We start from the raw sequence: 6,000 nt of genomic DNA, 5'->3' as shown, positions 1-6,000 counted from the left end.
TATACTCCTTTTTGAACCCACTGAGAATTATTTTTCATACAAAACTCAGTAAATACATACTGTATTAGCTTGGTATGCCATTATGGGGCAAATACCTAAGGAAAAAAAGAAAAGAAATGGAAATTGTGCAGAATCTCACTACTCTAAATATTTCAACCACATTTTGAAGGGAGACACACCATGAACCACTGTCTGTCATGCTTTGTCACTTGACAACATATATGGGGTACAGAAAAGTTCATGGTATCTCTTGGACACCATGTGTTATAAATAACACATCAGAACAGTTTGGGTATGAACATAAACTGTAAAAGACCCCCATACACACAATGATAAATACCTTTGCTTAGCACTTAATATTACCTGGTAGAGTGTTGACATGGCACTTTTCAGAAAGATGTATATGCAACAGGAAAAGCTGTGGATTCATGTTGTTTCAGATTCGGACTGGCCTGTTCCCTGTCTAGCCCTAATTTCTCCTTCTATTTAATGACACCATTCAGATGCCAAAGCTAATTTGGAACATGGCAGCCCACTTATTAAGTGGGACTTTACGACAGGAGAGCATTACACTGCTGCTCAGACAGCTGCACTGGCTGCCTGGAAATCTCTAGGGAAAATTCAAAGCTTTCAAGGCTCTAATTGTTTTGGATCTGGGTTATTTTATCAGCAGAAGAGGCACTCAACTTTGAGAAGCCTTGACATAAAAGAAAAGTGGGTGGCAAGGTCAGTTGGATAGTCAGGTCTGTTTCTCCCCAGATTAAACTCCCAGATGTGTTATTAAAGCCTATTTTCCAGTCTGACAACTGGGAGGGGGAACATTAGGAGGAGCTTTTTACAGCATATAATTAGTTTAGGTGCTGAGTGCAATAACATCAGCTGGTAGAATATCTAGATGACAAAATTCTGTTATTTTGAATATTATTATAAATCAGAAAGACTGTTCAGTTCTTGGAAAGACACTTCTGGTGTTTATGTCTTGTAAAACATACCTAAATAAAATATACTCTTGGAAGTTATTCTCTGAGTACTCAACAAATCCAGAATATGAAATAGTTTGAATCAGAATTCAGACTATTATGACAGGACATACCATGGAGTACACTGTCATGTGTTTTGCTTTAAAAAATGTACACCACTATACCCTTAATTCACTCTCTTACCTAATGATAACACTAGTGTCTTCCATAAAGGGAAGGTTGTCTTACAGGCCAAAGCATGGTCAAAGTGCCTGTTCAGTGGAAGAGATGCACTTACTTGAACAGCGGGCACCAAGATGAGTGGGCTGATGCTCCCAAGAGGTGCTCAGACCCATGCATACTGCAGTGAGAGCAGAAAGTGTTAAAGTTTTCTTTACCTCTCACCTGGATCTCTCCCTCTGAAGGCTGCAGCCTCAGTGCATTTCTGCAGGGAAGTGCTGGCTGACCTTAGGTGCACTGGCTAGCAGGGCAGAGTAATTATTTTCTGTCTGCACTCTGTTTCACTGAGTGGGTCTATAGGAACATCCAGGAAAGCACAATAACTCTTCATTGCACATACAGCAACATCACCTGGGTCTTACAAGTTTTGCAAAGTTATGCCTAACACAGCAGCTAAAGGAAAAACAAGGGCCCAGTACTGCCTTCAAAAGTACATAAGATAACTCCTTTGTAAACTAAGGAATTGGGAAGTACAGCTTCAAACCACAGTTAAACCACAAGGCTTACATTTTCCAAGGTGACTGTCTCCTTCAAACAACATCAAGGACTCACATGATAATAGAGGCAATATTCATAGTTTAAAATCTCATCTTAAAGCATTTCCTTCTTTTAAATTAAGTTACTAGCTTTAATAATAGCCCCATCTCTCAGAGCACCAATTTCATGACCATAGGTAAAATATGATGTACTTACTCATTAAAGAGGAGCATACCTCTTTGTGTCCCTGAGATAAGGAAATGTGGGCTAATCCATAGCAAGATAAGACTGTGCATGCCAGCTAGTGAAAAGGACTAATGGAAAGGAGTGGGGAATGCATTTCAAAATACAGAGGTAGTCTAGGCCTGTGGATTATCTGCAGTGGTGCAATTTTCCCAGGAAGTGTAATTCTTTAAGGAAAAGCAGATGGGTTTGAGTAAACGAAATAAAATGTGCATAAGAAAAAAAATCAGTTTCAGCCCCCAACTCTATGTGTAAATTCCATATGCATTTTTAATCACACATACTTGTATTGCCATTTTTTACTAAACTGATGCAAGATGTTCCTGTTCCTGTCATCATGATGTGTTACAATCTCAGTTTTAGTTACTAGGAAGTCAGTATAGGACCACTGTTTTGCTCACCAAGTTCCAACATTTTCATATTCATGCATGGTCCCCTGAGACTCTCTGAATCTGCTGGGTCCAAAGAGATGTGTCTTTTAAATCCATTCAAACCATTAATTCAGTGAGGTCTTTATTGTCTAATGAAGATCTTGAGGTGTGCTAGCTCATGACAAAATATTCTTTATAGTACCTCCAGAGTAAAGAGAAGAGGTATCTGAAACACTACGTCCATTCATTCATAAACCCAGATCCAGACTGAAATCTCAGCCCCTCATTCTACAGAGAAGGAGGAACCAAAGGAGAGCTGAGTCGTAGTAAGAAGTAAGTTTTGTTGGTATATTTTTCCACGTGTATGTCATTCTGGAGTGTTTCTCATTTTATATTAATCAAATAACTTTCATGAATTACTTGAACTGAGAGATGACCTCAGCTTTTATGAAGAATTGTTTTTCTGGTTTTATTAAGTTTAGTAAGTATATTAAGCATATACAGACAACTGAATCACTCAAAAAAATCAGAATTCTGTTGTATCTATTTTCTTTTTGTTCACATGCCTTTTTTTTTTTTTTTTTTGGGGCTACTAATTGTTTTACAAAAATTGTTACAATTATTTGCATTTCTCATCTCACTGTTTCTAAGTGCCTTAATGAAAACTAGTTACATGGCAGATTTCCTGGAAGGTAATTAGCAAGAGCCTTGTTTACTTTCTCCTTTACCTTCTGCTTTCACTTCTGCTTCCATTTACCCTTCCCTTCATCCCCAAAACCACTACAACCAGAAAAGGGAACAGAGAAGCTGGATGTCAGAAATACACATCACCTCATATCAGAAAGATTCAAGAGTGACTTTGTGAGCACTTCTGCTATGCAGCCAGCAAGGCTCTGTGCTTAACAGAGGGGCTTAACTCCAAGGGAGGACAGGGAAGGACTTAGGTCTTTTTTGCCCCCACTAACTGAATAAAGATCAGCATTATGGGAATGCCACAGGGTTTGCTGGGTTTGGGTGTCCAAATGAGCAATCCTGTCATTAGCTGATCATTAATGACATGTTTGTATCATCAAGGCTATGAAATACTGTGTTGTAGATATGCCTTCTAGAGCAAAGCCTGGCTTTCTTACTAACCATGATGTGGCTCAAAATGACTTTGGGACATGTCTGCACTTGGGACAAAGCCCAGCTGTTTTGTTAACTAAAATTTCCTAGTTTTAAGAGGTTTTGTGCCACCCTTTAACACAGAACACTATCAGAAGCAGTTATCATACACTCCCAAGAGAACATTAAACAAAACATATTCTTCAGAGAAATCACATATTAAAGCAAACCAGTATTAAAACATAGACCTTGAAATAATTCCTGTTCTGGACTGTCTTTAGCTGGCTTCAAGTGGCTCACCACAATCATTTAACACTGATTGATGAAGTATAAACCTCATCGCCTTTTATCTCTGCAGCTGCTTGCCTGTAGAGTCATTTGTACTCATCCGAGTAATGTCTTAACAAGAAAAGACTAACAACACAGAGCATCAAAAAGCTGTCTAAAACCCATACTATCCAGATGAACATACAGTCACTAGAGCTGTTTTTTCACATATGCTCAGCACACCAAGCTGAAACCCTGAGATGCTGTCACACTGTGAGCAATGTCCTTCCAGCTTGTGGTGGATGGCCGATAGCTCTCTTCTGCCTCAGGAATAGTGGCAACATGTAGATCTTGCCCTTGGTTCTCTTTCTTCCCCATACCTACAGCCAAGCAGATTTCAAACATGAAACACTAAAAATATACTGGTTGTGAACTCCATCCTTAAGTCACCAAAGTTGGCACTGCTTAACCTTATAGACATGGTCTCAAACAGTGTAAGAACCAGATGGGTCTTGCTTTTGTTGGAAAAAATAACAATGCTGGTTTTAATAATGGCTTTATTTTTCTCCAGCCATTGGCAAGATTTGAAATGCAGAATAGTCAGCATTCCACAAGTTCTGCCCACAAGCAAATGTGAGATGGCTCCACGATGTCTTGCTTCTTTGTACTGCAGGAGTTTTCTAATGAGAAACCAAATTGCTGAAAACTGGAGATGCTGCAGCACAAAAAGCCCTCGGAGAAGAACCCTGTAAAAATAAGTGGAAGTGGAATTAAATCAGGCTGCACTGGAAATGCAGGAACCTACAGCAATGTTCATAGTCATCAGTTCCTTTCTGTAGACTGTTGCAAACAAATTCTGTAAAACTTAAACATATTAAGTTTTTCCACAACCTCATTCCATGGCTGATATCCATAGATGTTCTTCAGTCCACTTCAATAGCCTCTGATCCATTCATACATCTTTACAAGCATTTAGATATACTACAATAATTTTAAAATTCTTCTCATAATAAAGCTCATACAGAAATATTTGCTGAGGCATATTTCTGCCTGCTTTTTTTTTGATGCATGTTGCATGAATTTTCTACTGGAAATAAAAATGTTGCCTGCATTCAGTGATTAGCTGGGAGGGAGGAGGAGGGAAGAAGGAATTGGATAAATGCGTTTCAAAATCTTCTACCACTAGAAAGTATAGTAATCCAAACCAGATGTGGGGAAAAAACTAGAGGCACATAAATACAAATCATTCTAATATCTATTTGGTTTCCACCATTCCTATTCTTTTTAATGCTGAAAATTCAAATGCATTTATGATAAAAACAGACCATTTTTCTAACCAGAGGCACAGATCTCAAAACAGATTAACTTCTGCCCTATGCCATTTTACCTGTGAACATAAAGGCCTATTGGTATTCCTTCCTCCTCTTCTTTCAGAGTGTTACAAATATTTAATCCTTTCCTTTTTCCTTTTTTCCTATTTTCTCCTTTCTGTTAATCTTCTTCCCTTTTAGTTTCATTTGCACGCTCATACCCGTTACTTTTGATCTGCTGCCTGGTCAGAGCACACATCTGCAGCAGGTTTCAGTCCATATGAGGAATGCTCTCCTAAAATCATTCAACTGATCATCCATCTTTCCTCACTGTGGTTTGGCTCACCTTAATGGACATAAATTGGGTGGCATCCCATTAAACTGAATGGGAAGAGGCACTCCAGCAGCTGCTGAACAGTCAGTGTATGGGATTAGACTAAAGCTTTTCTGAAGTGAAACTGCTAAAACACATACAGTGTGGACTTCAGGTCTTCAGCACCGATTATTATGCTCTCTGAAACCACATCCACAATATTTCACCAAGTGCTAACCTGTTATAACAAAACAGGCACACATTTGAGTAACCACACACCCACTAAAGCTGTTCTGTATCCTGTGAATGCATCCACTGATTTTCTTCTCAGTGCTGTGGTTGTCACACGCAGCTTTGACATTCATAGCCTCCCTTGGCACCTCTTGACCACTGGGCACCCCAGCACACCACTGATGATCTCTTGCTGCTCTGCCCTCCCCATCATCCTTTCATTCTTCATCCTCCCCTTCCAAGAAGTCTTTGGTTCAGTTTCCCTGACCTCCATTTTTTTAACTTCCCACTTGGGAAGAATCTCATGTCTAATCACTCCAAGTCCTCCTCCTTGCACCCAAATCCTTTGTTTGCACTGGAGTAAATGCTGCCCTGTCAGCACAGACATTACCACACAGTTTGCTTTTGCTGTGTTATTGCTCTGTTCTTCCCAGTTTTTTCCTCAAAATATTCTGTGAATTCTCTTTGCAAACAGAGACCACTTG

This window comes from Athene cunicularia (genome assembly GCF_003259725.1).
Source record: "Athene cunicularia isolate RWA chromosome Z unlocalized genomic scaffold, athCun1 chrZ_part3, whole genome shotgun sequence".
Classification (NCBI taxonomy): domain Eukaryota; kingdom Metazoa; phylum Chordata; class Aves; order Strigiformes; family Strigidae; genus Athene; species Athene cunicularia.
This window is presented reverse-complemented; position numbering follows the sequence as displayed.